Consider the following 24777-nt stretch of genomic DNA (forward strand, 5'->3'; position numbering starts at 1 on the left):
AGCAATATAAAAGCAAATTACAGCGCAGTGTTTAAAAGTCTTCAGTAATACAGTAATACAAACACCTTTAGTGGACTATAGAATTGATTTAATGTATGGCTATAACTTTTTCTGGACACTTCCTTACAAGTGCCTTCAGAAGCTTTGCTTCCAACAATTACTATTTTAAAACTTCTCAAAGATTATTGCTGATTTTAAACATCTGGGTTGCTTAAAACTATGTGATGCTTGTTTGTAATCCTCACAAAAATGAAAACATCTGAATGAAATCAGCTCAGAATTCAGATCTATATTAATACAACATTGCTCTAAGAGTAATGAGTCAGAATGTGCTCTGTACAACCGGATTCATTGTGAGAGGATAAAGGAGGAGTTTATGCTAATTACGGTGCATTAGTAATGGTAAAATGTCATTCTCAGGATAGCTGCAAAACTGTCGTATTTTCAATCCTATTGAAGCGCCCTGAATATATTCAGGTAGTGGAACATATTTTGCTAACCAAGATAATATCCTTACTTTTATGACACAGATTGTGTGTTTAATTATCAGGCCTGTTTTCCCCAAGAACTTGAGTGCTCTTCAGTTTTTGGAAAGTGTTAAATAGTGTGTTCTGTTTTCTGGATGAAAGGGATAGTTATTGAAGTAAGAAACTGGCAGACTTCTCTGACGTATTAGTGCTGTGTATTTGGAATGCTGCCTCCTCCCTTTTAAGGGGAAAATATTTTCTTAGCTGGTCAGTTAAAAGGTACGTTCTCTTATATTTGCATCAGCTGGTATGTGAAGAGCTGCCTGCCAGGAACAATACCTTGCAAGTAGTACTTTTTTTAAAGGCAATGTAACCATGAAAATCCTATCAATTTGAAAATCCATTTAATTCTGTTGACACCTATATCTTATTCCTTTCCCAAACCTGATTCTCTGCCAGCTGTTTAGCTACTGCAGGTCTGAGTAGACCCCCCCCCCATGCTGCGGAGTCTTACCCTGGGTAACAGAATGTTTCCTTACCCAGCTGATACTCTTCCACCTCCCACCATAGGATGCAGCAGTTGCTATTTGTTGTCACAGCGTTCCCCCTTGGCAGAGAGGGGAAATAGATAGGATTGGGTTGTCAGTCTCCATAAACGGAAGAAATTTGTTGATTGATGTTAAATAATTCTATACAGTCTGTTTTTTAAAAAACTGTGCACAGTGGGAAACTAATATTACTTCTCTTGTGCAAATGCAATTCTCTTAAAGTCTGCTGCAAACCTTTCTGGTACAAAATGGAGCACTACTTCCTTCCTGCTAAAGCTCATGGTATTTCATGCTAGCTATTTATACTATTTTGACTCATCAGACTGTAGCTTCAACAAAGCTGTAGTAAAGGAGGCATTGGCATTTTCACTGTTAGCATAATTTCTACCTCCCCCCAGCATTTTACTTGCTAAGCAATTTAATTTGTATTGTACTAGTTTTCATTAAAGTATGAAAAGGATTCTGCGCACTTTGAACTCTTCATATAAACTGTTAGCAAATTACTGCACTTTATATAAAATATCCTGTTATTGCATGTTTGCTAACATCTGATTCATCTTTAGCTATATTTAAACAAAAAAAAATTACTTGTTGCTTAAAGCATTATTAGTTTAATTTATGTTGGATTTTTTATATTTCTGCTACCACAAAACATGTGTAGTTCCAGAAATTCCTCCTAGCTTAGTAGGATCTGAAGCAAAGTTATTTGTCAACTGAGAAAATTTCCTTGCTAGCTGAGGTGAGCAATACAGCCTGCATATGAAACACAATTCTCTAAAATCCCATACAGAGTCCTTTACACACGAGGATTAAAATAGCAACAACAGTAGGTTATTCCGTTGTTTGATTATACATGCCTTAATCTGACCTCATCTTGGAGTAGTGGTTACAAACTCACAGAGAGAGACTGGGCATTCTCAGTCTTACATAATGTGAATAAATGGCCACTGGGTGGCAACCACAATTGCATATAGAATATTGCAGATTGCAAATAGATTATTGCAGGAGCAAGGGAATTTCTAGGAGGTTAGGCAGGTGTGGAAGGGGGGGGGGGAGGAAGCAACAATATTTAGCTCGTTGGCTGCTGCTATCTCAAGAGAACAAATGACATACCAGTGATGCAGAAGGGAGACTTGAGACAATGGGCCAGTGATCTGTGGGTTCTGTTTTTTAGGAACTTTCCCCCTTTTTTTTGACTGTGAAGGATACCAGCCTCTCAGGCTATGGGGTATTCTTGGGACAAAGTGACTGACTTCCAAAATCAGATTAGATAAGGATGGTCTGTTGGAATAAGTCCACTAAGGTGTATGTAAATCGAAAAGGCAACCAGGTCCAGGATCCTTCACAGAGAAATGAGCTGAAACTGGTTTGGACAGTTCACCAACTAATTTCCATACAAGTGGAATGAGTTACCAGGGAAGAAAGCACGGACATGAACTAGATCAGCAGAAGAACTCTTAACAGCTCCTGAATCCAGAGACTGGCCTCCTAGTTGGTCACTGTTTTGATTCAGTTAAGGTGTATCGCATCATGACTCCAGAATTGTCAGATTCTTGGGTTGTTTCATCCACTTTAAGTCCTCACACGTCACTGGCGTGGATGCCCTAACTTGGAACTGGCAGAAGAATATGCTATATGCCTTCTCCTGCCTTCATTTCTAATCTTCAAGGTTCTCCAGGAGCAGGGAATAGATGTTCCCCTCAGCACCCTACAGTGGTTCGCAGATCTACTTAGCTACCTTTGTAACTCACAAAGTGGCTCCACTCCCAGGATGATCTCCTAATCAAGGAGATCCTGTGAACTATCCCATCACAGGCCTGAACTCCTACAACTTACTGCATAGAGGTGTGTCAAAGCAATTTTGAGGCTTAGGCTCTATGTGCATATCACATCTACTCTGTTGTTCTCAAGATGAAAACCTTCCAACCAGGTGTACACCACATGGTAGGCCTTTGCTTCAAGAACAAGGGAATAAAATTGCCAGACCCAGAAGTCTTCTCCTTTCTTGAGTTTCCCCAAGGTGGTCTTAAGAATCTGCCTTCACTCTTGCATCTTCACCTGTCATTTCAACCTTTGGCAACCAGGGTTGTAGTAAAGGTAGAGTTCACGCTTTTCATCTACATATTCAAAGGTTTTTCAAAGGAGCAACCCTTATCTGTTTAGTCCCATGCAGAGATCCCTCAAATGGAATCTGAACCTTTCTACTTTTACAAGTCCTCTTTTCAAATCGACAGCCATCTCTCCCCATTGTGGAAGGCTGCTGCACCCTGCAACCTCAAAGAGGAGGGCACATTCATTGGTAAACGTTTTCATTTTAAGAACATAAGAACAGCCCCACTGAATCAGGCCATAGGCCCATCTAGTCCAGCTTCCCGCATCTCACAGCGGCCCACCAAATGCCCCAGGGAGCACACCAGATAACAAGAGACCTCATCCTGGTGCCCTCCCTTGCATCTGGCATTCTGACATAACCCATTTCTAAAATCAGGAGGTTGCGCATACACAGCATGGCTTGTACCCCATAATGGATTTTTCCTCCAGAAACTTGTCCAATCCCCTTTTAAAGGCATCTAGGCTAGACGCCAGCACCACATCCTTGGCAAGGAGTTCCACAGACCGACCACACGCTGAGTAAAGAAATATTTTCTTTTGTCTGTCCTAACCCGCCCAACACTCAATTTTAGTGGATGTCCCCTGGTTCTGGTATTATGTGAGAGTGTAAAGAGCATCTCCCTATCCACTCTGTCCATTCTCTGCATAACTTTGTATGTCTCAATCATGTCCCCCCTCAGGCGTCTCTTTTCTAGGCTGAAGAGGCCCAAACGCCGTAGCCTTTCCTCATAAGGAAGGTGCCCCAGCCCCGTAATCATCTTAGTCGCTCTCTTTTGCACCTTTTCCATTTCCACTGTCTTTTTTGAGAAGCGGCGACCAGAACTGGACACAATACTCCAGGTGTGGCCTTACCATAGATTTGTACAACGGCATTATAATACTAGCCGTTTTGTTCTCAATACCCTTCCTAATGATCCCAAGCATAGAATTGGCCTTCTTCACTGCCGCTGCACATTGGGTCGACACTTTCATCGACCTGTCCACCACCACCCCAAGATCTCTCTCCTGATCTGTCACAGACAGCTCAGAACCCATCAGCCTATATGTGAAGTTTTGATTTTTTGCCCCAATGTGCATGACTTTATACTTACTGACATTGAAGCGCATCTGCCATTTTGCTGCCCATTCTGCCAGTCTGGAGAGATCCTTCTGGAGCTCCTCACAATCACTTCTGGTCTTCACCACTCGGAAAAGTTTGGTGTCGTCTGCAAACTTAGCCACTTCACTGTTCAACCCTGTCTCCAGGTCATTTATGAAGAGGTTGAAAAGCACCGGTCCCAGGACAGATCCTTGGGGCACACCACTTTTCACCTCTCTCCATTGTGAAAATTGCCCATGGACACCCACTGTTTGCTTCCTGGCCTCCAACCAGTTCTCAATCTATGAGAGGACCTGTCCTCTAATTCCCTGACTGTGGAGTTTTTTCAGTAGCCTTTGGTGAGGGACCGTGTCAAACGCCTTCTGAAACTCCAGATATATAATGTCCACGGTTTCTCCCACATCCACATGCCTGTTGACCTTTTCAAAGAATTCTATAAGGTTTGTGAGGCAAGACTTACCCTTACAGAAGCCATGCTGACTCTCCCTCAGCAAGGCCTGTTTGTCTATGTGTTTTGAGATCCTATCTTTGATGAGGCATTCCACCATCTTACCCGGTATGGATGTTAGGCTGACTGGTCTATAGTTTCCCGGGTCCCCCCTCTTTCCCTTTTAAAAATAGGCGTGACATTTGCTATCCTCCAATCTTCTGGCACCATGGCCGTTTTGAGGGACAAGTTGCATACCTTAGTCAAGAGATCTGCAACTTCATTCTTCAATTCCTTAATAACTCTTGGGTGGATCAGGGCCCATTGGGTGGATCAGGGCCCATCAGGGCCCATTGGGTGGATCAGGGCCCATCAGGGCCCGGTGACTTATTGATCTTTAATTTATCAATGAGGTCTGAAACATCTTCTTTTTTAACCTCTATCTGACTTAACTCTTCGGTCAGGAGGGGCCGTTTGGGCAGCGGTATCTGCCCGAGGTCTTCTGCCGTGAAGACAGATGCAAAGAACTCATTTAATTTCTCTGCCATCTCTAAGTCTCCTTTTATCTCCCCTTTCCCTCCCTCACCATCCAGAGGGCCAACCGCTTCTCTGGCGGGTCTCCTGCTTCTAACATATTTGAAGAAGCTTTTATTATTCCCCTTAATGTTGCTGGCCATGCGTTCCTCATAGTCTCGCTTGGCCTCCCGTATCACCTTCTTACATTTCTTTTGCCACAGTTTATGATCCTTTTTATTCTCCTCATTAGGGCAAGACTTCCATTTATGGAGGGAAGCTTCCTTGCCCTTCACAGCCCCTCTAACTTGGCTGGTTAGCCATGCAGGCACCCTCCTGGATTTAGTGGAACCCTTCTTTCTTTGCGGTATACACCTCTGCTGGGCGTCTCTTACTGTTGTTTTAAGCAGCCTCCATGCACTCTGGAGAGATTGGACTCTTTTTACCCTCCCTTTCAACCTCCTTCTAACCAGCCTCCTCATTTGAGGGAAGTCTGCCCGTCGGAAGTCAAGGGTTTTTGTTAGAGATTTGCCTGTTATTCTTCCCCCAACGTGCATGTCAAAACGGATCTGGTCTGGGCAGGAGGTCTGGTCTAGAGGGTAGAGCCTCCGTCTACTTGAAGTTAACATCCACAAGGTCGCCAGTTCGAGGCCACCGGCACCGTGCGACCTTGGAGCAGCTGACAAGCTGAAGCCGAGCAATTCCATCTGCTCGGAGCGTGGGAGGATGGAGGCCAGAATGTGAAGCCAGATCGGAATGAAACCCCTTGAATGTAGTAGTTCTTGAAAGAAAGAACCTTCTTTGAAATTGTAAAAATCCCTATTTAAATAGGGATTTAGATAAAGCCTGCCTATGTAAACCGCCTTGAATAAAGTCTTGAATAAAGACCAAGAAAGGCAGTATATAAATACCTGTTATTATTATTATATTATTATCTCAGCATGATCACTGTTCCCCAATAGCTCAGTAACGTTTACATCTCTAACCAGGTCCTGCGTACCGCACAATATTAAATCCAGAGTCACCTGTCCTCTGGTGGGCTCCATGACTAGCTGCTCTAAGCCACAGTCATTTAGCACGTCAAGAAATCCGGTTTCCTTATCGTGACCAGAACACAAATTGACCCAGTCAATATGAGGATAATTGAAGTCCCCCATGATTACAACCCTGTCCCTCCTTGTCACCTTCCTGATCTGTTTCCTCATTTCAAGGTCCCCATCCGATTTCTGGTCTGGAGGACGATAGCACGCCCCCAGTATTACATCGCTGCACAAGCCTGGTAATTTAACCCACAGAGATTCTACGGTGGAGTCGGACCCACCTTCAATCTCTACTTTGCTGGATTCTATCCCTTCCTTAACATAAACGGCCACCCCACCTCCAACACGCCCCTGCCTGTCCCTCCTGTAGAGTTTATAGCCCAGGATTGCGGTATCCCACTTATTCTCCGCATTCCACCAGGTTTCCGTTATGCCCACTATGTCAATGTTTTCCCTTGTCACCAGACATTCCAGTTCTCCCACCTTTGCTCATAGACTTCGGGCGTTCGCATAAAAGCATTTGTACACGGAATGCCCCAGGATGGGCTGCTTATTCGCTCCTTTGTCCCCGCATCCTCTCATTGTGCCAAACCGTCTATCACATCCCATCATGCTACCTTTCCCAATTTCTTCTCCTACTCTGCCTTTGTCTTGTTGTTCTCTAACCTCCCCATCCTCATCCCATAGGGATGAGGAGTCCCGAACCGGATGCCCCTCAGCTCCTGTCGGCCTTCCCCCAGGGATCAGTTTAAAAGCTGCTCTGCCACCATTTTAATGTTATGCACCAGCAGTCTGGTTCCATTCTGGTTCAAGTGGAGCCCGTCCCTCTTGTACAGGCCCCGCTTGTCCCAAAACGTTCCCCAGTGCCTAACGAATCTAAACCCCTCCTCCCTACACCACCGTCTCATCCACGCATTGAGACCCCTGATCTCCGCCTGCCTAGCTGGCCCTGCGTGTGGAACAGGTAGTACTTCAGAGAACGCTACCTTTGAGGTCCTGGCTTTCAGCTTCCTGCCCAAAAGCCTAAATTTGGCCTCCAGGACCTCCCAGCTACACTTGCCCACGTCATTGGTGCCGACATGCACCACAGCCGCTACCTCTCCCCCAGCACTGTGTACTAGCCTGTCTAGACGAGAAGTGATGTCCGCAACCTTCGCACCAGGCAGGCAAGTCACCTTGCAGTCCTCACATCCGTCGCAAACCCCCCTCTCTATGTTTCTAATAATCGAATCCCCCACTACAAGAAGCTCCCGACCCCCCTCCCACCAAGGAGTATCCTGAGTCCCATTTTCATTCTTTAGTTGGTTTCATATTTGTTTCATCTCATTTTTTAAAACATTGAGTTCATTGTTATTGGATATGGAGTGTGTCCTGGAGTACTGGTCAACTTTCTGTTATCTCTGCATGAAGAAGGTTATCATTATCTCTCTGAACTCTATTCAGACTGCTGCTTAGCCACTTCCTGCTGCGATTCTCCCTGAAGCACAGGCTAGGCTGATAAAATGCTTACATGAGCTTGCTTTTTCACTCAGAGTAGCTGGGATAAAACTGCAGACATTGAGGAGGAAGCAACTGGGGGCTCCATGCAAATTTAGATAGTGTATAGTTGAATAGGACCAGAGGCACAGGAAGTTCATGCAACATGAGTTTCATTGCACTTTTCACAGAGCAGATAAGTGTTCTTACCCATGTTGTTGAAATGAATGAGGCAAGTTTTCAATTCACTTTATATTGCCACCCTATATGGTTCTACCGCCCCCCTCCCGGGAAGTTATCCAGTTGTTTTCACCACTGTATACATGATGAGACTTTTGTCTCTCAGTGAGCATTACCTTGTGTCTACACTGAGTGTTATCTGTCATTCTGTCTTACCCAGTTTTGATATATTTTGGAGGCCCTCACAGTCTTGGGGATCCTAAATCTTTTGATATGTACAACTTGGATGCTTTATTTTTCCCTGTCCTGAGATAATTTGTTTGTTAATGGCAACACCATAGAGATCTGCTTGGTTTGTAAGCACTGTTCTTTTATTCTTGCTCTGCTTCCTGTTCTCAATTATTATAATGTCATATCTTTGTTCTCTATCTGCTAATTTGGTGAGCGAGTTCATCAAAACCTTTTTAAAAGCTCAGGTATCTACTGGGTGGCATCCAGAGGTATCTTCTGCTCATGGAAATACTCTAACATAAGAACAGCCCCACTGGATCAGGCCATAGGCCCATCTAGTCCAGCTTCCTGTATCTCACAGCAGCCCACCAAATGCCCCAGGGAGCACACCAGATAATAAGAGACCTCATTCTGGTGCTCTCCCTTGCATCTGGCATTCTGACATAGCCCATTTCTAAAATCAGGAGGTTGCACATACACATCATGGCTTGTAACTCATAATGGATTTTTCTTCCAGAAACCTGTCCAATCCCTTTTTAAAGGCGTCCAGGCCAGACGCAATCACCACATCCTGTGGCAAGGAGTTCCACAGACCAACCACACGCTGAGTAAAGAAATATTTTCTTTTGTCTGTTCTAACTCTCCCAACACTCAATTTAAGTGGATGTCCCCTGGTTCTTGTGCAAGGGAGAGGATGTTATGTGGAGAAAGTTAACTCTGTTCAGTGGCATAGCAAGTGCCACCCCCAGGCACATCTTTCAGGGCCACCCCGTAACTTGTACCCCTCTGAATCCTGCTTGAGCTATGCTTAGAAAGGCATTAGAAGGGCACTTCCAGTTTTTTGAAAACTGGAAGTGTCTTTCTAATGCCTTCTGGATGTGGGAGAAGGCATTCCGAGGCCCAAGGAGGCCACACGTAGCTCCAGTTATGTTCAGAGAGATATAGATCAGGGGTGGCTCAGATCAAGGGGCAAAGAATTGGTGCAGGGTTGGTGATCACCGTGAGGGCGGCGTTGCCACCCCATTAACTGTGCTGCCCAGGAACACAGCATCCCTCTGCCCCCCTTAGCTATGCAACTGACTCTTTCAGAGTAATTCTTGTGCTGGCAAATGATATTGTATAACATGTTGCACTACCCCTTTCACAAGCTTGTTACACGAGGTGGAAAGCTCCACTTCCATTCATGGTTGTATAACACTGCAGAGCACTGCTGCCACTAAAGCTCCTATTGTAAGTGTTGGTGGATAATGGAAAACTCTGTGAAAGGTTGAAATTCTTTACTGTGAAATAATTCTGTTGGTGGGACTAGACCTGCCAATTGCCAAATTCTTTGCTGGTTCTTTCTCAGAATGGTGTAAATTCTAGTCTTACTACTGTCCATCAATCACCTGTCCATTAATTATAATTAAGTCTTAATATTGTCCTCTAATAATTACCAATAAAGTTGCCTGGTTTAATTATTAGGGTGACAAAAGTGTACATTTCTGGTCCCCTTTTTGTTACATCAGTCTGAATATCAATAATTTGAACACTGTACTTTGAAGTCCTTACTGAATGCCAGGTTTGGCAACCTGTTAATTGATTCTAAAAAACACTTTTGAGGGCTTCTGTTTGTTAGTTCTTTAGACACACTCCGAACATCTGCAGTGGAGACAGATGGAAAGAATTTGTTTTGCTGCTTACAACTTTGTCATTTAATGATCCTATTGGCTTCTTCTCTGTCTGGTTTCCTGTTTTTCTTTGGGCACTATTTAAATTTTTGTCAGTTGGGCAGTAGCTCTCCTTTTTAAAGGAAATCTTGAATTTTCTAGTAGAGTCTGCTGCTCAGCTGTGCTTTCAGATGACTTGTGTCTTTTGTAAGTTGCAGTATATATTTTAGTCTCTCTATTATAAAGGTTTTTAATTACTGTTAGGCTTCCTGAAGGTTCATACAACTCTGGTGGACTTGCTGGGCAGCTTTCCACCTGCATGTGTGTCAGATTTAGTAGTCTGATATTTTGTATTGGCTGAATTTGAGATTATTGTGAAGGGAGCAAGGAACAGTCTGTGCTGTGCCAAGGGGGGGGAGGCAGTGATCCTCATGATCGTGTCACTAAGAGGGGCTGCAGGGACTGGGATGTACTCACCAGTCCCTGCAGCAGCCTGTCGGGGGTGCGGGGAGCCCCGCGTGAGTGTCTTCAGGGCTCCCCAGCCTTCTAAAAGTGAAAGCGGAGCGATCGCGCTCCACTTTCACTTTTGGAATGTTGGGGAGCTCTTCAGATGCTTGCACAGGGCTCCCCGCACCCCTGACAGGCTGCTGCAGGAACTGGTAAGTACATCCCAGTCCCTGCAGCCCCCCTTAGCGTTGCGATCCTGGGGATTTCAAAATGTTCTCTCTTGATATTTTCCCACCTTACTCTATTCAACTTTAGGAAAGAGGATGGGATGTTCTGGAGTATGTCCTATTTACTTCACGTACAAATGTTGCTTCACATGGAAAGTATCTTTTTCCATTCTCTCCAGTCAGAGGTTGATTCACTGCAATAACCAAACATAACTGTTCTTTTGGTGTTCTGGTTGCCAAGGTCTTTTTAACACATGGCTTCTGTGTGTTTAATTGTGTCCTTGCTGTGCATAACAGGTAATTTCAGCAACGAATCTGTTTTTTTGCAATGATTAAATTAATTGTAATTCTCTAGTTTTCCACAGTAATACTTCCGATTTTTAAAATCATATTTTAGCTGCCTGGCTAATGGAAGTTGCTTAGTATAAAAGCTTTACAGAGGTATGTAATTAGGAGACAGTTGAGTCTTGATTCTTATCTTTACGTGATCATATTGTCAATCACCCCTTTAATTGGCAATGTTAGTTCATTTGAATAAAGCTAGTGTCAATGTTGTCAACTGAATGGTTAAACTTGCATGCAAATGCGTGTGCAACTGGTTGATATGAAAGACCTGAGTTAAATTTCTTAAGGAATTATCTGCTTGTACAAAGCTCTAAACCTGACAACTAGTAATTACAAGTCTGAGTAGAAGTATCAATTTTGAAACTCTAGATTTTGGAAAGGACCATAGTGTATGCTTTTTACATGCTAATGCCTCATAAATATTTCCCAAGAGCAATTTATTTTTCTAATTAGCTTGAATGGTCTCTGTTTTATGTAGCGCTTCAAGCAATTTTAAATAAATCAATTCAAACACACAGCTGTTGTTCAAAACTTCTCTTACAGAGAATTATAGTAACTTATTAAGATTGCATACTGACTAGCAGACAAACAAAAGACCTTAAAATTCAACCTCTAAATTTTGACTTCAAAGGTAGAGACCTGGAACTTGTCAGTTCTTTTGTTTATTTACAGTCAATATCACTATGTTCCTGGTCTATTGGGATATATCATATTCAGAGATTATTTATATAAATAATGTTATTTTATTAGGTTTCTTCCATGTCCTTGACGCATCCGGAGTTTGTGCATGTGTGAAAATAAAACAGAATTTTTACTATTAAGGATAAGCTATAAAATGACGCCCTGAGGCATGATCTGAAGGCCCAGTTTGCAGTGACCTTCCTGAATCAAGTTTGGGTCTGGTCACTGCCTGCACTGGAGATTACCCAAGCTTTGAATGTCATGGTGGAAAGACAGGGAATAAATGTAACAAGTTTTCATTTATTCCATTTATTGTTTTGTATTATTGTCTTAGATAAAATGTATTGCTTTTATAGAGATCCAGAAAGATGTTTGGGGGGGGGGGGGCTCCCTTTACAAATCAAGGTTAGGGAACAAAAAACTTGGACTTAACACTGAAAAATCATATGAAGGAGAATTTTCCTCCATAATGTAGTTCATTGTTTCTGAAACTGTAGGTGGGGGACCCAGTATATGGCTCATGAGCCAATTTCAGGTGGGTACCCTTTCATTTCGATGTGAGTTTTCTTTTTAAAATATTACTCTTGATCCTACCATGGTATGTGATTGCAATTGGGGGCATGTGACAGATCTATACTTTTGGCAGGTTACTATGTATATGCTTTTAACCATGATAGTCAATGGGGCTTGCTCCTGCATAAGTGTGAATAGGATTGCAGCTTTTGGGGTATTTGAGGAATTTATTTAAAGAAGTTCAGTGACTGCTTAGGAGAGTTTAATTTACCTAGGCCACAATCCTAACTTTCCAGGACTGACATAAGGGCAATGCAACCCCGAGGTAAGGGAACAAATATTGCCTTACATTAAGGAGTCCTCCGTGACTGCCCCCAACTGCAGGATGCTGCACATGCCCCACTGGCAGAGCTGTGCCAGTGCTGGAAAGTTGTTTAGGATTGCACCCTTAATTTGATGTATTTTTAATTTGCTTTAATTTTGTTGTATGGAGGTTGTTAAAAATTTCCTTGCTCGAGGATGTCACTTCCAGCCATGATGTCACTTCCAGGAGAATGACATCACTTCTGGGGGGTTCCCTACAGATTGTCATTCTCAGAAGTGGATCCTGGTGCTAGAAAGTTTGACAACCCACTGATGTTGATCATATGTATGTCTGTGCTCTTGATAGGACTGAAAGAGAGAAATTCTATCCATCAAAAACAATAGAGTAAGGTAGGGGTAAGAATTGTAGAGAATGGCAGTCAGTCCTGAACACATAGAAACAAGCACATCTCCTCTTGAGGTAGCCTGGGTTAGCCTGACCGTGGGTTGAGAACGTCATGTCTATCAGCAAATTGGAGGAGCTGTTGAGTTGGTGGGTACCCTGTGCCCACCCTCCACTTCCCCCAGGCTGCTGACTTCATGGAGTCCAGGCTAGCTCTATCCTCTTCTTGTTCTGTAGCATCTGACAAAAGGATGGGGAAGGCTTACTTCTCTCCCTTGGCACACAGGACCACCACCTCTTCCTCCTCTAATTGCCAGCAAGGGAATGCTGTGAGCCTGGCATTATCTCTGTGGCCTTTACAGGAAGCAGTAGCAGTGCTGCAGGAGTGAGTTATGCCCTCACCATCCTCCCCTTGCTGTCCAGTACTGCGGCCACTACTACTACCACCTCCTCCTACAGTGACTGGTAGAGTTAATGCTGAGAGCAATGGCTCTTTGACCACTACAGGAGGAGTGAGGCAACATTTGATACTGAGGTAGGTGAGTAGGCAGTAGTGATTTCAGTTAATGACAACTAGCAATGTCAGAATTGTCAAATGCGATAATAATATCCCTTTAAGAGTTTGGAGGGGTAAGAACATATGCAGGTGAGGATATAGCAATACAGGACATGTGCATGAGAATTTTTATGTCTAGTTTGGCAGTTAAATGTGGGGAAACATATAATGGGAGACTTTTAATGGAAAGCCCCTGTAAAATTTTAGTGAGGTTACTTTTTCTGCCTAGGTGGTAGCAGAACATATCTCCTCCCCCTTGTGCTGAATAGGATCTGGCCTGTAGACTGCTAACTTTTCCAAAGTGCAGTGCTTCCACCACTCTGATAAATGAAGGGTAAGTGTGAAGGCATTGGTATTCCTGGTCTGGGGTAGAGTAGACTGTGGATAGGAAGGGAATGGGAGCTGAGCCATGTGCATAGTTTCTAGGGCCTTACCTCTTATACAATATTTTCTTTCCTAGCGCAGTTTAGTGGTGTTGTGGGGGTGTGCAGGCCTTAACAGTACTACTGGCCAAAATTTTTTAAATCTTGGTATTTTCAAATAATACTATCATATTATATCATCTGATGCATAATGTCATGGGGAACACAGTGAAACAAACTGTACTGAAATGGCTTGATTCTATCAAAGGTTATAGCCAAAAAACCAGTGGGGCGGGGCAATGGTGCACCACCATTCCCAGTGCCCAGAGCATTACCCTGCCTACTGCATGGAAGAAGGTCCATCATGGGAGTGATGCACTGGCCTCCTGTGCTAGGTGACTCAAACCCCAGTGGTACCACTGGCTCAGGTTGTCTGAAACTGAATGGGAAGGTATGTTGCTGTTCCACAGTTATCATCTTCTGCTTTATTGAAAGTGACAGTGGTCGCTGATGCAACAGCAGCAACAACTTCTTCCGTGCCATCCTCACATGATTAATGTAGCCTGCTTTAAAGACTTGCAAGAGAGTGACATGATGTAAAGAGAGTCCTATACGCTAGGCTAAATTGTCTCATTGTCCAAATAAAATTTGAAGTAAAAGCAAGGAGTTGTTTTTTAATAAAAAAAAATAAAAATCAGTAACTGTGTCCATTGTGAATGAAAGTAGTACTTGGAAATATGGCAGAAAATGTGAGCTAAATGTCTGGATACCTGGATGCTTTGTTGACTCTAGTGATTTTCCACCTTTTCCATTTACATGAAGTTTATTTGCATTTCTTTTAACAGAATGTGACACCACAATGCCTACTGCTCTTGATGGGCCTTTGAAAAATCTTCCATATCTGCTTGAGTTTTAAGGACACGTAAGTGACTTGAGTGGAAATCCAAAATTTACTTGTGAAAATATTTTCATTAAGTTTTCACTATAAGTGTAACATCTGTGGGTATGCCAAGTTATTTCAATTGGAAATATTTTAAATACATGCTTAGTTTTCCCTTTACAATCACTGGGATGTAAAATTGTTTCTCTTCTGTTGAAATGAACAGAATATTACCTAGGTTGTTTCTTATGTTTGTAAATGTTAACGCTTTTGACTATTCCACCTGCTCTTTTCTCAGCTGGGACAGTTTTAAACTATTGGATCCTGCAATGTAAAGTCTAAAGCTGTGAATAGAGACAGGCTGGTTTGTTTTTGTTTTTAACTATCATATAGTTCCTGATAGTTTTTATGTTAACAAAGAATAGAGGAGGTTAGAGCAGATGAGAGAGAAAATGGGGAAGGCAGTGTACAAGCGAAAACTCACTCAGTGTCACCAGATCCAATGGTACAGGGGAAGTATAATCTCAGAAACCCTGAAAAGCAGTAGGGCCAAACATAAATTTTAAAATATTAGGATAACTTTGGAGCACTTTTAAAGCTTATAATCGGAGTCACAGATTGGAGCTCATAAGAACAACACTACTGGATCAGGCAAGGGCCCATCTAGTTTCGTTTCATGTATTCCAGTGGCCCACCAGATGCCTCTGAGAGTGCACAAGACTCCCCCTCCAGAACATAAAGCACAAATTGAAACATAACTTTATCAGAGGCAAGGAAAAACATAGAATGCTTAGGAATTTGATTTCAGCAGAGACGACAAACCTAGCCCATGGATTTGATGGCCACACTCTTCCTCTCCCAGAACATAAAGTAGGTTGTGTCACAACTGTGTCAGAGGCAAGGAAAAACATGGTAAAATTAAAAAGAACAGATACAGGGAATGAAGTGGGAAAACGCCAGGGATTTCTAATATTTTCCAAACAGAAAAGGGAGACCCAGAAAGAAGCCGTGCTGCCCAAAACCCCACCGCACCAGAAAGAGCAAAATTTTAAAGAAGTAAAAGCAGATACATTTGGGATGAAATTAGCATCACCAAGCGACGAAATGGGAGGCACCAGGCACTTCCAATTTTTTAAAAACAGAAATAGAACCAAGGCAAGAATGGGGGGTGGTGGTGGAAATAACAGCAGGAAAAGGCATTGATGCGCCTGGAGAGAAACAGCAGAGTGAAGGAGGTTGCAGGCAGCAAAGAAACCAACATAGCACGTACTTGGACATCTGACATACCACGGAGCTGGTCACAATATTTCTCCCACCAGAAAAGGATCTCCTCATCTGGCATACCAGTCAATAAGCACTTTCAAAAATGGGGGAGAGAGGAAACCACCCCAAAAGCACTTACAATGAAGGAAAAGTGGAGGGGGGGAAGGATCCTGCCAACCACCCCAAAAGCACTTACAATGGAGGGAAAGTGGGGAGGGGGGAAACGCCCAGGAAAATTCATCAAACGCATGGAAACATAAATTGATGCACTTGGGACAAGTCAGGGATGTACCTTCAACAAGTGTGCTTCAATTCCCCCCTCTCTAAAAAATAAAAAGAAGAGAGACTGGGCAAAGGAATCCAACACCTAGCAGCTGCTGCAGCCTTATCTCCCCTTCATTCGGAGCTTGCCCAGCCAGTTCCTCTACTCGGTATCCCCAACCCCCCCTGCACACACACATGTGCATGTGCTCTTTAAGTGCCTTCACTCACTTGCCCAGTGCGCGTTTCTCCCAATTCACAAACTACAAAGCAGCACTTTCAATCGGCCACATTTCTCTGTCTCTCAGCACCCCCCTCCCACATGCAAACTCAAGCAGCACATTCAAATTGACCTGTGCTTTCTCACCCCCATCCACACTGGCCTCAGCTGTGGCATCCCTGTACTCCTCATGTTTCCGAATGGGCAGGGTTTCTTCAGAACTCTCAGCAAGAGCACAAGAGCTCTATTGGGCCAGCAGTTCCCTTTCTACCACTGCAACAAGCAGTTGTGTTGGGCCAGTGAGGGCTCTGGTGGGTCTCCAGTGGGCTGAGCGCCCGTTGGAGATGGAGGGCTCCCTGGGGGCCAGGTTGGGAGTCCCTGAGGGCAGCAAATGGCCTGTGGGCCAGGGTTTGCCCACCCCTGCTGTAGAACCTCAGAGGTTGCCATGATGTGCAACCTCCTGATTTTAGAAATGGGCTATGTCAGAATGCCAGATGCAAGGGAGGGCAACAGGTTGCAGGTCTCTTGTTATCTGGTGTGCTCCCTGGGGCATTTGGTGTGCTGCTGTGAGATATAGGAAGCTGGACTAGATGAGCCTATGGTCTGATCCAGTGGGGCTGTTCTTATGTTCTTATACCATTGTTATTTGTAAGCTATGATGTACTTTTCCTCCAAAATCTGTCTAATCCCCTTTTATAAAAGTGTCTAGGCCATGTACCATCACATCAACCTCTGTCTTGTCTGTATTTTATTTTACCTTGTTGGTCTCATCCACCCAATACCTAACTCAGTGTCTGGCGTATATCTGAGAAATTTATATCCCATCTTTCCCTTGCCAAAGGTGGTTTACAAGTTTCACAAAAATACAATTAGACTTACAATAGAAACAATAAATACAATGGAAAAAAAATTAGTAAAAGAAACTGTTGGACGAGTCTGTATAAAAAAGAAAACGTGAAAACTGAATAGCAGCAAGCATCATACGGAGACATGGGAGGCAATCACCAGCACATCCAAGCACACATCCAAAACGCACATCTCTCAAAAGCTTGGTAAAATAAAAATGTTTTGAGCCCTTGCTGAAAGCCAAGAGGAGGGGACAATTCTTAACACACCCAGAAGGGAGTTCCGTAGTTGTACTATGGAGAAGTCTCACCCTCACACAACCATTACTCTGACCTGGGTCAGAGGAGGTCGGAGTCCCTGAGCTGATGCACTGGCATAATCAGGGTGGTGATTTGGTACCATGATTTGGTACTCTCTAAATTGGTTTAATTGGCTAAGAACTGTGCGTTGCTGTCTCAAGATACGTTGAGACACACACTTCTTGCTTTCCCCACACACTTCTCTCCAGGGAGAGCTGTGAGACCAGGAGCACTCCCATGATGTGCACCCATTCCTGCAGGGGAAGTACAACCGCATTCAGAATAGGTGGACAATAGAATAGTTGCACTGAGCATTTACTGATCAGGAGGATCTCCATCTTATCTGGATTTAATCTCATCCTATTGGCTGTCATCCAGACCCCATCCGCTTCCTGATAATGCTCCAGGATTTCCGCAGCTTCCCTGGAACAAGATGGGCAAAGAGAGATAGATCTGGGTGTAATCTGCATGTTGGCAACACCTAACCCCAATCCCCAGTTGACATTCTTCAGCAGTTTCACATAAATATTAAAAAGTATGAAGAATAGAATAGAAACCTTTGGCACACTGTTGACCAATGACTAAGGTTCTTGTTGGCATCCTTCAGTCTCGGAAGACTATGGTATCGCGCTCTGAATGGTGGTTCTGGAACAGAGTGTCCTCTCCAGTGCGCGAAGCCTGGGTAAAGTAGATATGGAGGATAGACTGTTTCCCATGCAGCAAATCCCCCCTCTCCACGTCGCTGAAATGGTCCAATGGAAAGGCAGAGGCCAATACGGTTGGTTCCAGCGGCGTTGCAGGAGTTTCCAGAACGTGACTGTGTTCAGCCATGAACTGCCTCAGGGACTCTGGCTCCGGATTTTGCGTCGAGGTTGACTCCTGAAGCCTTTTCCATAACTGGATGTAGCCACAAGGCAGTGGAGGTTTGCGATCAGAGTTTTCCTTCTCCCAGGCTAACGAGTCCCATCTACCCGGTGGCTGTTTAGTCGCCTCTTACGACAAGTACAGCCAAACTGAGGGCCACATCACCTTCTAGAACCTATCCTCCACGATGGACTGCATCCACAGTAAAACAGGGCCCCCAAAATCCCATTGCAGGAAGGTAATCCAGAAGGATAAGAACATAAGAACAGCCCCACTGGATCAGGCCATAGGCCCATCTAGTCCAGCTTCCTGTATCTCACAGCGGCCCACCAAATGCCCCAGGGAGCACACCAGATAACAAGAGACCTCATCCTGGTGCCCTCCCTTGCATCTGGCTTTCTGACATAACCCATTTCTAAAATCAGGAGGTTGCGCATACACATCATGGCTTGTACCCCATAATGGATTTTTCCTCCAGAAACGTGTCCAATCCCCTTTTAAAGGCATCTAGGCTAGATGCCATCACCACATCCTGTGGCAAGGAGGTCCACAGACCCACCACACGCTGAGTAAAGAAATATTTTCTTTTGTCTGTCCTAACCCGCCCAACACTCAATTTTAGTGGATGTCCCCTGGTTCTGGTATTATGTGAGAGTGTAAAGAGCATCTCCCTATCCACTTTGTCCATCCCCTGCATAATTTTGTATGTCTCAATCATGTCCCCCCTCAGGCGTCTCTTTTCTAGGCTGAAGAGGCCCAAACGCCGTAGCTTTTCCTCATAAGGAAGGTGCCCCAGCCCCGTAATCATCTTAGTCGCTCTCTTTTGCACCTTTTCCATTTCCACTATGTCTTTTTTGAAATGCGGCAACCAGAACTGGACACAATACTCCAGGTGTGGCCTTACCATAGATTTGTACAACTGCATTATAATACTAGCCGTTTTGTTCTCAATACCTTTTCTAATGATCCCAAGCATAGAATTGGCCTTCTTCACTGCCGCCGCACATTGGGTCGACACTTTCATCAACCTGTCCACCACCACCCCAAGATCTCTCTCCTGATCTGTCACAGACAGCTCAGAACCCATCAGCCTATATGTGAAGTTTTGATTTTTTGCCCCAATGTGCATGACTTTACACTTACTGACCTTGAAGCGCATCTGCCATTTTGCTGCCCATTCTGCCAGTCTGGAGAGATCTTTCTGGAGCTCCTCACAATCACTTCTGGTCTTTACCACTCGGAAAAGTTTGGTGTCGTCTGCAAACTTAGCCACCTCACTGCTCAACCCTGTCTCCAGGTCATTTATGAAGAGGTTGAAAAGCACCGGTCCCAGGACAGATCCTTGGGGCACACCGCTTTTCACCTCTCTCCATTGTGAAAATTGCCCATTGACACCCACTCTCTGCTTCCTGGCCTCCAACCAGTTCTCAGTCCATGAGAGGACCTGTCCTCTAATTCCCAGACTGTGGAGTTTTTTCAATAGCCTTTGGTGAGGGACCATGTCGAATGCCTTCTGAAAGTCCCAGGTTCTCCCACATCCACATGCCTGTTGACCTTTTCAAAGAATTCTATAAGGTTTGTGAGGCAAGACTTACCCTTACAGAAGCCATGCTGACTCTCCCTCAGCAAGGCCTGTTTGTCTATGTGTTTTGAGATCCTATCTTTGATGAGGCATTCCACCATCTTACCCAGTATGGATGTTAGGCTGACCGGCCTATAGTTTCCCGGGTCCCCCCTCTTTCCCTTTTTAAAAATAGGCGTGACATTTGCTATCCTCCAATCTTCTGGCACCGTGGCCATTTTGAGGGACAAGTTGCATACCTTAGTCAAGAGATCTGCAACTTCATTCTTCAATTCCTTAATAACTCTTGGGTGGATGCCGTCAGGTCCCGGTGACTTATTGATCTTTAATTTATCAATGAGGTCTGAAACATCTTCTCTTTTAACCTCTATCTGACTTAAATCCACGGTCAGGAGGGGCCATTTGGGCAGCGGTGTCTGCCCGAGGTCTTCTGCCGTGAAGACAGATGCAAAGAACTCATTTAATTTCTCTGCCATCTCTAAGTCTCCTTTTATCTCCCCTTTCCCTCCCTCACCATCCAGAGGGCCAACCGCTTCTCTGGCGGGTTTCCTGCTTCTAACATATTTGAAGAAGCTTTTATTATTCCCCTTAATGTTGCTGGCCATGCGTTCCTCATAGTCTCACTTGGCCTCCCGTATCACCTTCTTACATTTCTTTTGCCACAGTTTATGTTCCTTTTTATTCTCCTCATTAGGGCAAGACTTCCATTTACGGAAGGAAGCTTCCTTGCCCTTCACAGCCTCTCTAACTTGGCTGGTTAGCCATGCAGGCACCCTCCTGGATTTAGTGGAACCCTTCTTTCTTTGCGGTATACACCTCTGCTGGGCGTCTCTTACTGTTGTTTTAAGCAGCCTCCATGCACTCTGGAGAGATTGGACTCTTTTTACCCTCCCTTTCAACCTCCTTCTAACCAGCCTCCTCATTTGAGGGAAGTCCGCCCGTTGGAAGTCAAGGGTTTTTGTTAAAGATTTGCCTGGTATTCTTCCCCCAACGTGCACGTCAAAACGGATCTCAGCATGATCACTGTTCCCCAATGGCTCAGTAACGTTTACATCTCTAACCAGGTCCTGCGTACCACACAATATTAAATCCAGAGTCACCTGTCCTTTGGTGGGCTCCGTGGCTAGCTGCTCTAAGCCACAGTCATTTAGCACGTCAAGAAATCCGGTTTCCTTATCATGACCAGAACACAAATTGACCCAGTCAATATGAGGATAATTGAAGTTCCCCATGATTACAACGCTGTCCCTCCTTGTCACCTCCCTGATTTTTTTCCTCATTTCAAGGTCCCCATCAGATTTCTGGTCTGGAGGACGATAGCACGCCCCCAGTATTACATCGCTGCACAAGCCTGGTAATTTAACCCACAGAGATTCTACGGTGGAGTCGGACCCACCTTCAGTCTCTACTTTGCTGAATTCTATCCCTTCCTTAACTTAAACGGCCACCCCACCTCCAACACACCCCTGCCTGTCCCTCCTGTAGAGTTTATAGCCCAGGATTGCGGTATCCCACTGATTCTCCGCATTCCACCAGGTTTCCGTTATGCCCACTATGTCAATGTTTCCCTTGTCACCAGACATTCCAGTTCTCCCACCTTTGCTCATAGACTTCGGGCATTCGCATAAAAGCATTTGTACACGGAATGCCCCAGAATGGGCTGCTTATTCGCTCCTTTGTCCCCGCATCCTCTCATTGTGCCAAACCGTCTATCACATCCCATCATGCTACCTTTCCCAATTTCTTCTCCTACTCTGCCTTTGTCTTGTTGTTCTCTAACCTCCCCATCCCATAGGGATGAGGAGTCCCGAACCGGATGCCCCTCGGCTCCTGTCGGCCTTCCCCCAGGGATCAGTTTAAAAGCTGCTCTGCCACCTTTTTAATGTTATGCACCAGCAGTCTGGTTCCATTCTGGTTCAAGTGGAGCCCGTCCCTCTTGTACAGGCCCCGTTTGTCCCAAAACGTTCCCCAGTGCCTAACGAATCTAAACCCCTCATCCACGCATTGAGACCCCTGATCACCGCCTGCCTAGCTAGCCCTGCGTGTGGAACAGGTAGCACTTCAGAGAACGCTACCTTTGAGGTCCTGGCTTTCAGCTTCCTGTCTAAAAACCTAAATTTGGCCTCCAGGACCTCCCAGCTACACTTGCCCACGTCGTTGGTGCCAACATGCACCACAGCCGCTACCTCTCCCCCAGCACTGTCTACCAGCCTGTAGATCATGGGATATCATGGGTGGTAGTATCAAAAGCCTGTGAAAAGTTCAACAGAACCAACAAGGGTGCACTCCCTCTGTGCATATCCCAGCATTAGATAATCGGGAACTAGCCATCATTTTCTCTGTCCAAATTTCAGTCTGGAGCCAGATTTAAAAGGGTATAGGTAATTGGTTTCCTCCAGAAAGGGCAGATTGGACTCTCCAGATTGGGCATATTGGACACTGACTGATCGAAAGGATGCCCAGCCCAATGCATGAGAACAGATATTATCTGAAACTGATCCATGGTTGTCACAGTATCCATGAAATCCACAGTGCTTCTTGGCATCTGGCACTAAGCCACATTTCTACTGGAATTCATTCCTGCTGAGTGGCAACACTTAATCACAAGTGCTGTGATATGTTCGGCCATCAGTTTGATTTGTGCCCAGAATATCACAAGTAGTAATTGTGATGTAAATGTTTGAAGTAAATGTCACAAGTAGTAATTGTTTGAATTGTTTGTAGTAATTGTTTGAAGTTTTGTACAAGTTAGCAAGAAGGTTGTGAGGCAGATTTTTACAGGGTAGTGGCCTTTTTTCGAACACTAGGTATTTCTAATTATCTTCATGTGATCTAAATTACTGTATACTGTAATATAGTATTGAGCTTTTGCCTGTGTGCATGTAACATTTTCTGAGATCCATCACAAGATAGAATTCCTGTCCTATAATTTTTATTAGCCTTTTTTATTTCAAGTACAGTGAAAATGATAGGATGTTGTCTGGTTTCAGGTGCACTTGGTTTGCATTGCAGCTGTTTCCATTATTATTTTTTTGACTCTGCAGGTTTAAAATCTGAGGCCTCGGCTTTGTCTTGGCTAGCCTGGCCTGTTATTGACTAGCCTTCCCTTTAAACTGTGCTGCTGCACAGCTATATTGGAAGCCCTGCGCAGCTGACAAAGGTTGCTGTGCCCTCCGGCTTGGCTGGTCTGAATCCCTAGGTGGCAGTACTCTGCCCTTTGCTGTCCCCTCTCAGTGCTCTGTCAGATCCTCTTGCTCCACTCCCCTCAACTTTGGAGGGTCCTCTGAGCCCGGCAGAGACCACTGATGTCTAAGATTGAACCTCAGAGGCAAAAAAGTCACTTATGGTCTTTTGTTTTTTGATATGGGGGCCACTGGTTTTTTTGGTTTTTTTTGTTTGTTTTTTGTTGCTTACTGATTGATTGGGTTATCTGTACTGTTCATTAGTTAAAATTAATGGGGGTGACACCATGAGACCAGACTGGGTGACACCAACCCTAGTGAAGGGGTTGGGTGTTTTTATTCACTGGCTTAGGTGACTTTTAAAGTGGATTCTAAACATTCATAGTGGACTATAGTCTGTCAGTGGTTATTAACCATGATGGCTACATTGAACCTCCAGATGCAGGGCAGGTATGTTACTGAAATTTTGCCTCCATAGCTGACAGATTAATGCTGCTGTTCTGTTTTTAATGAGTGGTTTTTGCATTAATAATGCATCGGATAATTGGTTCAGTTGTGAAGGCCTCTTATTGCATGAAAAATAATTATCACTAAGCATTTTCGGTGTAGGTCTGTAAGCAATAGGGGAACAGCACCTCTGGGCTTCCTTGGCAAATTGACTGAAGCATCATATGGCTTTCCCCATTGCTGAAATGATAGCAGTATTATTGGGAAATGATGGAGGTCTGCACTGAATATATTATAGCACTGTTGCCTGGGAAATAGACTTGCCATTTTAAGGGAACATTTCTTGTTTCAGATCACTCCCATTCCTTAGAAAGTTGCTCTTCATTTCCAAATACAACCAGAGTTGGAATAAAACACAGAAATACTAACTTATCTCCTTAACAGCCCTTGTTTTTAAAAGGTCTGAATAATGAAATTTGGTCCTCTAATGAAGAGCATACAGGCTACAATAGGGATGTGAGAACAAACTTTCAGCCTTGCTGCTGTCCAGTATCTTCAAGAAACTATCCATTTCTAACACAATTCTGTATCTTTTTTTGTATGCAGCAAGTATTCTTGAGCATAACACTTAAAGCTGGTTATACTGGAAAGTTCAGCTTTCCTTTTTACTGTGGTTTCATGTTTATATGAATTCCCTACTGCATTTGTGTTGAGTGCATATTTATCCTAAAAACAACTAGTTTTCTGACTCTACTTCATCCATCCCTCCATTGAGGTTTCTTCCGTTGTGCCCCCAGCCCTTTATATTGTTTTGTGTCCTTCCTGTCTCTTTCTATGGCAGCTTCTAGCTTTGCAAAACTGTATGGCTGCTTGGAAATGTAGTTGCTATGAGAGCAGCACCAAATACTGCAGTCTTCATTCATCTTACCATATTACTTCAAGATTTTGGATTTGTGGAGGGGAAGACATTTAAGATCTTACAAAGCATATAAGTGGCAAAAGGTCATGACCTATTCCTTTTGCATGACTGAATTTAAGGGTATTTGCTCTCCTACCCTCTGTTAAAAGCATCCCTATTTTTGTGTGTGCAAGGGTGTGTGTTTGATTTACTATTTTTGCATGCTGCTTGTCTAATTTCTTGATGCTGTCCTGCCGTCTAGTGGCAAGTGTGCAACTCGCAATTTGTTTTTCTTCCATGAATCCTATTTCTTGGTTTTCCAATTGTCATCAGTTTTGATTTAAAAAATCAAATTTAATTGTTACAAAAAATCAAACATTTGTTTTGTATTAGAATATGCAGTTTTTACATTGGGTTACAAGGGAGTCAGTAGAACAAATCAGACCTATATTTGGG

At 44.0% G+C, this 24777-nt stretch overlaps 1 protein-coding gene across 2 annotated transcripts in view; it reads left to right on the forward strand.

Annotated features, from left to right (window-relative positions):
- NCOA3 (nuclear receptor coactivator 3) overlaps positions 1 to 24777 on the forward strand; it is a 137725-nt gene that overhangs the window by 69723 nt on the left and 43225 nt on the right. For both annotated transcript variants that reach the window (XM_066623433.1, XM_066623434.1), the window contains exon 4: positions 14425 to 14501. The gene's annotated coding sequence lies outside the window, so the exon portion shown is untranslated. The remainder of the gene's footprint in view (positions 1 to 14424; positions 14502 to 24777) is intronic.

This window comes from Tiliqua scincoides, chromosome 4 (assembly GCF_035046505.1).
Source record: "Tiliqua scincoides isolate rTilSci1 chromosome 4, rTilSci1.hap2, whole genome shotgun sequence".
In the NCBI taxonomy this organism is placed as follows: Eukaryota; Metazoa; Chordata; class Lepidosauria; order Squamata; family Scincidae; genus Tiliqua; species Tiliqua scincoides.